This window comes from Borostomias antarcticus (genome assembly GCF_949987555.1).
Source record: "Borostomias antarcticus genome assembly, chromosome: 26".
Taxonomy (NCBI): Eukaryota; Metazoa; Chordata; class Actinopteri; order Stomiiformes; family Stomiidae; genus Borostomias; species Borostomias antarcticus.
Window position 1 is genome coordinate 1,373,613 of NC_140259.1, and position 8,428 is coordinate 1,382,040.

An 8,428-nucleotide genomic window follows, 5' to 3' on the forward strand; every position below is an offset into this window, starting at 1 on the left:
ACCAGACATGGAGCAAACACTGGGATGGAAATGTATTTGTTGGTGACTGTTGGTTGGATGTCTGGACAGCTGCATAACTTTTCAGAATGTTTTTTTTTTTATTAACTTTTTTTAATAAACATTTTATAACCTGGAGAGGTAGTGTAGGGAGTTCCTTTGTGTGTATGGGGGTTTGTGGCCGAATTTGGCTAATTTTATCAAAACTCATATCTCAAAAACCTTTGGGAAAATTTTCCCAAAACGACACTGCTGATGAATCTTCTTAGCATCTCCTTAATAATCAGAAAGATCAAACACAAGAAGACAAAGAACTTTCAGCTTCCAGAATCAGGTCAGGATTGAAAAAGGTCTCATCAGTCTCAGGACCACTGTGTCATCTGTTGGTGTGGAGGCACCATTCATCTCTCGTGAGCCCAGGGATCTACTGGAGTGTAGTATAAAGTTATACAATACCGTCTCCATCTTCCCAACCTTGTCTCCCGGTCTGTGAGAGCCTTTGCAGCCCAAACCCAGAATACCACTAAAACAGATGACTAGCCTCACATTATTGACCAGCCTCGTGAAGTCATCTGCCATCCCCAGAGGCACTGCAGCTGAGCTTTAAAAGTACAATATTTGAGCAGATACGCCCCAGCACAGAAAAACCTTTTGGAAAACCTTCACATTCCAAAATCTTGAATGGCTCAACTGCAACTGTTTTTGAAGAATCTCTGAAAGCCTGCGAGCTGTGTGAGGGCATTGCCAAAGACCTGGAGAAGAGATTTCACCCTGGGGCCAAGGTTCACCCCTACTCAAAAGTCTCTAAACAGGCTAATGGTGAGACCAGCATCCATCAGACTTCCTTGATAGTCCTTGATGGATAAACTTTGGGAATTTTGATTGACTTGGAAACTTGAAACATGACCATCCAAGTTCTGATAATGTAGTAATGCACACAAAAACATTTACATCCATATCATATTCATTCTTTATTCAAGGACTTTGTGATACAGTGAATTTTCTACCCTTCAAATAACACATGAAGATGTGATGGACTAGTGGGACAGCCCGCATAATATCAAAGAGGCTGATCAAACGACAACTATCTACCAGCCTTACTTCTGCAATTAAATCACCACTGTTTCATTAGAAACATATTCATAGGATATTGACTAGATGGGGTGTGCTTTTATTCAGAAGACCTTCTGGTTACAATAGTTGTCCTGTCAAAATGTAAATGTTTGCTTGTTTCCTTAGAAAACCCTTTCGACTATTACTACTAGGAGCTCATACAATACTACGCCAGCTACAGTTTATCCTGGAGGCAGTCTGTCAACATGGAAGCTTCAAAAGTATGGATGGATGAATATTGTGCTGTTTTAGTTCTTGTGCTGTTCTTGAGTAACCAGGCCAGGTCACGCCTGGCTTATGTGTGTTGGCTGGCTTGTTTCTGTGCGGGACTGGTAGGACGGTAATGTCTGATAAATAAAGATGGGTCTTGTCACCTGGACACATCAGTTCCAATGCTTCCAATGCTAATCCAGCACAATGAGAGTGGGATAGCCAGTAAGCTCATGGGCTCACAACAACTAGCAGCAGCTTCCATAACATTAATGGTAGCGGTCAGTGGCTAAAGCAGTTACACTGATGATTCCTGTAATGTTAGCTATTTTGCTGCAATGGGTTCAACTTTTGTTTCTGGATAACGTTCATGACTTGCTGTTTTGCACTTCCCTTTAGGTGGTGAATAAGTAGACCCAGGACACAGTGGGTTATTTGGACATTTAGGATCTTGATATTATATTGATATGAAGATATGAAAGTAAAGTATTTGCCTTTAGAAGAAAATTGTAATTAAAATGGTTCTTAGCTAAGTAACCTAAGTGTAGGCAGACTTGAAAGGTCAATTGTAATAATATCTTCAAATTCTTATTTGAATTGTTTTTGACCAACACGTACAATTTGAGATTGTAGTGAGGAAAATAGCTGTATTTTCAGAGAAATGTATTGGTTTAACCTGATCCTGTTAGCTGTTTCTAATTATGATCATTGACCCCTGATTGAAACTGTGTCTCCCTTCCATAGACTTATGAGATAAGGCTGACATTCCTTGGTTGGTACATTCTGTGGACAACAGCAATTGTTGTGGTTAGAGATAGAGACCAGAGCCCTGTACTACGAAACAGGATTACAAGGTTAGCGCGATAACTTCAGGTTCAAGATTGGTTTATCCGTAGGCTACTACGAAGGTAGTTCATTTTTCACCGTGCTATATCGCCGGGGTAACTTATGCTGCGAGCTAACCTGCTCCGGGGCAGGTTAAGTTCCAGATTATGGATCAAAACGTATGAAGCACTGACCGATCAATTCACTTGGAAAAAGGCATAATGAATGTTAAGATTCTATTAAGGAACTTCAGTGTGCGAATTAAACAATAAACTGCTGTGCGAGAACAGCGAGAGGTTCTTAAGAAGACTTTTTACAAACCGCCAAAATCCTCTTTGGCTTTCCCCGATATCATATGAAAAATTGCAGAATGACAGCTGCTTGAGCCATATTTTGCCTTGTGCATTTAGTCATAGACTGTAAGCTATGCACTGGCTTGTGTTTTATTAGTCTACCTGCAGTTTCGTGTAGGCTGTGGGTGATGCGGAGAACCAAGTAAAAACACTCATTTTTTATTCAATTGTCAAGTCTTCAATGTTGATTTATTAGACTAGCCTCCCGTTCCTAGGAACAAAGAGAAGTAGGCTACATTTTAATTAAATTGTGATAGCACCAATGCCTGACAATCAGCCTACTTCTCGAACCCGAGCTTCACTTTTTCCATTTTAATAGCCTGTTTTATCTCTAGTTCCTCTTGTATAGAGACTTCACATTGTCTACTCCAACCTGAAACTATTAAAAACTATAGCCTACATTTGCTTTATTTAAGCGTCCCTGCCAGTCTAGGGGTTGCAGCTGAAATAATAATATATATTGATATAGGCTACAATTGCTTTACATGCCATAAGAATAGGCATAGCCCAATGATCTAGCCTACTCGTGTTCATGTGGAGGATAATGCTAAAACGTAGGCAGTATTTTTCCAGCTTTCCTTCCTGCCTTTGGCAGTAGTGACTGTGTTGCGCCTATAGTTCATATTTCTATATTATTGCTCCTCTTGTGTGAAATGCGGTGGACGGAACTTGGTTATGCGTATTGTTTGCCTTGTCCATGGCCATGTCCAAATACCCACACTAAGGTATGCGATTGGTCATTTCGAGCAAATACCTCCCCTTTTACCGTGAACGCGCTCATAGCTAGATTGGACCAGCTGGGTAGACTTAAGAACTCTCCTGCGCTCTAACCCCCCCCCCCCCCCACCCACACACACACACACACACACACACACACACACACACACACACACAGAGCAATGGCACGCACGGAGAGAAGGAGAGCAATAGGCCTACTGTCAGAGGCACATTGACAGAAACCTAAATTAAAATAAAATTAATCTGACACAACCAATGTCAGAGCAAATGACAGGGCAGTCGACACCACTAAAGGCCACATCGCGCTTGATTGCCGCTTGGCTACATTTTGGAGTAAGCTGCATAATACACTTAACACTGCAAACAGAAAACCAGCAAAAAAAGGCTTAATACTATTGACTGATTAATCAAATGTGTTAATGAAAATGACCACAGCACAACATCCTATGCATAACAATAATGCATTTCATGTATATAGCGCTTTTCACAAACTCACTCAAAACAGTTGTGGGGTTGGTGTCGATAAAACTTGAGTGATCATTTGACAGAAATGATTTGCCTTTTCCAGAAATGGACAGAGACGTGATATTTAGTAAATAACTGGAATTAACTTTATTCACATACATGAGTTGATGTTGCGTAGGCATAAAGATGAAATGATAAACTGTCATTCAGCAATTCCACTATAATTAGCCTACTGGTAATACATTTCCGCCCTGGCCTGTGAGCCCCCCGAGCTCGGCGGGTTAGCCGCGAACTTCATGCCGCAACGAGCGATCTCGTCTCTGGGTGGACAGCTGTTCAACTCGCCTGGGACCAGGTCCCCTGAAGCTATTTCGCCTGGCTGCCCATCGCGCTGTTGTGAACAGAATGAACACCACCTACTAGCAAACAAAACATGTTCAGTCACAATTATACTGTTAAAACTAAGATGGGGAGAGCCATGAACGCGCGTTCACATTTCACATCTGTTCATGGACTACAAGAACGCGTCATTGATACCTTTGACTGCGCATGTCAAAGGTACCAATGACGCGTTTTTCTCAAAGATGGCGCGGTCCTATAGGGCTTCACGTTAGATTTTGAATCCTGGGGGCCTGTTCATAGCTCTCAGGGGCTGTGACAGGAAGTGATCTCTCCCAGACTGTGACAGGAAGTGATCTCTCTCAGAGACTGACAGGAAGGCCCAATCCCAAACCACCCCCTACCCACTCCCACTCCACCACCGAGTGTCCCTCCAAATGAAGTGTCACTCTCAGCATGTGCTTGTTGGTGAGGTCCACGCGAGGAAAACAATCATATTCGGAAGGTATTTGTACTAGCCTACCTTTGTCTGATTGCTCCTACAGTTTAGGGTGCCATACCATTGTTCCAACATCCTATTAGTCCGACGTCTCACTAGTCCGAAACATCCCATTGTCGGTCGGACTCTTGAGCCGTCGGAACAATGGGATGTCTGACGATCGGTGAACAAGTTTCGGACTAGTGAGACGTCGGAACAATGGTATGTCGGAACAGTGGGCAGTCCCCCAGTTTAGGTAGCCTACTGTAGGCCTACGTTTCGTGCATCCTGTATTTGGCGTAGGCTAAACGGACATTCTGTATTATGTGGCTGTGAGGAAAGCAAACATTCCACACATTCTGTGGTAGGCTATGATTGATTTAGGACCAAAAACAGGGAACGATAACACAGATGATAACTTCATAATGTTGGACCACATTAAACATTTTCCCCTCTGGGAAATTAAGACTCTCATCTAAATCACCCAGTTAATCACACTTAAGCATTTATTTGGCTGCCAACAGAAACACATATCAAATGAATATGGCTACACAATAAAATGTTTAATGGAAAATAAAGTTTACAGACAAACTCAAAGAAAATGACTGAAATTGTTTCCCCAGACTCTGACGTGGGGTGGGACTCAGAGGAGGGGGAGTCTGCAGTGATCCTTGACCTGACGGTCATGCCCCTGCCAGTTGTAGCCTCCACCTCCAGCGCCACGACCTCCAGTGCCTCCACCTCCAGCGCGCCGGCCTCCATCTCCAGCGCCATCTCCATCTCCAGCGCCTCTGTCTCCACCGCCCACGCCTCCACCTCCGGCTGCCAGCGTCCCAGCCTCAAGGGTCCCTGAGGGAAACCGTCTGGGCTTCCTCTCAGACGCTGTGCTGGAGGCCCAGACGGGGACCCTAGAGGCGCAGAGGGACATGGCAGAAGGGATTGGGGCAGTTGTGCAGCAGTTGGTGGAGGTCACCACACTACACCACCAGAGCCAACAGGACATCCTCACTGCACTTCATTCCCACACATGCTGTCACGGACCTCACACAGTCACTCACTACCACACTCACGGACCTCACACATTCACTCACAAACGCACTCACACACCTCACACAGTCACCCACCAACAGACAATAAAATGGTAGAAATGTGAACCTTACTTGTTTGTGTCTTCATAGCTGGCGCATGACCTCAGCGCGGGCCCTTTGGCCCCGCTGTTAACCCTCATGACGGGGAGGGGGCTGAGGGCTTGAGTCCTCATTTTGTGGTGGGGTCTTAACTGGTTCTCATTCTTATCAGCTTTGAATATGTATCTTGGCAAACATAACACAGGATGATGTACAAGGAGGGGACAGATACCTAGTGAAAGTACTATTGGTTGCTAGTAAAAAGACAATAACGAGGGCTTGGTATAAGGTGGAACGCCCAACCAAGGAGCAGTGGCTGGGTGTTGTGGAGCAGATTTATGTTATGGAGAAGTTCACACATGCATTGATGCAGGAAGGAAAGTTTGAAGGGAGATGGGAAAAATGGATGGATTATAGAAGGAAGTGTGATGATACCACTAATTTTGAAATTGTAATATTTGAGTAAGAGAAAATAGCTGCATGTGAATTGATGGAAGTACCCATAAGCTGTTATATTATTGTGTTTTTTGTTTTATTGTATTGTCGTTGTATGGATGGAAAATGCTAATAAAGATTAAAGTTTAGGAAAAAAAGAATATGTATCTTGGCATATGCACTCACCAACAAGCAAGCCGTCACGCGCAGCACCTGCCTCCAGTCTAGCCCCTACCCTGCTGTGCGCCAGGATGAATGAGTCGTGTGTGGAGCCAGGCCACCGTGCCACTACACTTGTGATGAGCATGTCGGCGTCACATATGATTTGGGTATTTATAATGTGCACATTTTTGCGATTCACATAGACGTATTCATTCACTGATGGTGCCTTTATGAATATGTGGGTGCAGTCGCCATCGCCGCCACCTCTTTGGAGTTCTATCTCGGCCAGTAGGCCGAGTAGCGCCGGATTAATTTGGCCTCGCATTACGCACAGGAGGACTGTCATTTATATGCTTACCAAACAGCAAACGGGTCCACATGATCACATATTAATGACAATCTAATTGGTCAACTATTGCCGTTTGATGGAGTGCCTGCATTAGGTGTGTGACATATTGCGCAGAAAGGTTTGGGACAGCGCATAGGTTCAGTTTGGGGAACAAATCCATATCGGACCATTAATGAGCCGGTTAGAGGACACGATCTTGCATTGCGATATATGTATTATATTGCACTGTACTTTAGATTGTGATTCTTGCACTTTGCCTTCAGCACTAGATTATGCTCTTAGTCACTTGTTTGTTTTAGAAAGAAGATGCACTTGTGAGTTCTGGCAAGTAGTAGTACATTGGCTCTTCCTACGTTAAATGCAATTATTGTTAGTCGCTTTGGATAAAAGCGTCTGCTAAATGACTGTAATGTAATGTAATGTAATGTTTGTGCTGAATTGGGCTATTAGCCTACATGATTGTGCGTTTATAAACTCTTGCTCTTCCTCTCTCCATCAAACATTGTAATTCACCGACGCACCACCGGCGTCGCCAGTTCCCCCTGTGTTCAAAAAGGGTGTAAAACCCCGTCTAAATCGGTACGCCGAGTCGAAAGGTGTCGTAGAAAAGCGTGTAAAAGGGCGACTAAATATACGCCCTTTTTGGTTGATAGATCGCGTTGTTGGGGCGAAAGAGTGCGTACGCCAGAAATCTCGGAAAAGACCGTGTAAAAAAAGGCGTGCCTCAATGATAAATGAGGCCCCTGATTGGTCAAGTCACGCCTCAGGAGAAACGTCACAGTGGAAACCAATGCAGCTGCTTAAGCTGTGCTTCATAGCCATGGATGTATTAATAGAACACACGCACAATTAATGCTGATGATCATTCAATGATGATTCCACAGCTTTCATCTATGACATCATAGAACAATCATAGCCATATAAAAGACAGCAAATAAGTAAAGATCCATCACAAATTCCGTCTCCTCCTGGAGTGCATTCACCATTAATTTCCTGTGAACGTTTCAGACTTTCCTGATGGCTTTTAAATCGCATTTAAAGCTTATCATTGGAGTTGTTCTCTTGGTGGCTGCGGCCAAGATCGATCCTTCGGACATCGAGGCCTTCAGAGACACCCTGATGTCTCTCACTGTGCCTGACCAGTGGGCTGCCTCTCCGCACACTAGAACGGACCGCGTCTTCATCACCCACGACTGCCACTTACTGGACCATGACGACGGCCGCTTCGCTGGTCTTCAAACGGGGACAGAGACGCCCGACGCCCAGCAGATGGAGACCAGCATGTTCTGGGTCTGGGACCTGTTAGCTAAGACCTTTGCGACAAAGAACACCAACGCCCACCAGAAGACGAGAGTAGCCCTGGTCATCCCCATGATCGAAACACCGACAAGGGTCAGCGCTTTGGACAGCGGCGCACAGAAGAAGACCGGCGGGTTCTGGGACTTCTCAGCTAAGACCTCGGCTAAAATAGTCCTTGCTGTGGGAGTTACGTTCCTAGGAGCAGCAATGTTCTGCCTTCTGCGAGGAATTCATTAGGGGCAGTCCTCCAGGTAAACTGGGGCAGCATGGAGGGGACTGAGGAGGTGCAGACTGGCCAATAGGAGGAGACTGACAGAAACCTCTGATATTTTCTTTTTTGTTTGTTGTAATAGTTTAATAAAAGTGTCAAAATGTATAGGATATCTGTTTTTGAGGCTTTGTTGTACCCTAGGCTTACTAAATGGGCTCTGGTAGCCTAGGGAGAAAGAGAGAGGGAGAGAGAGACCTTGCTGCTTTCATATCTCTCAATAGCCGTCTGTTGATTTTGTACATTCAACTAAAGTTTTTAGACCTTTTT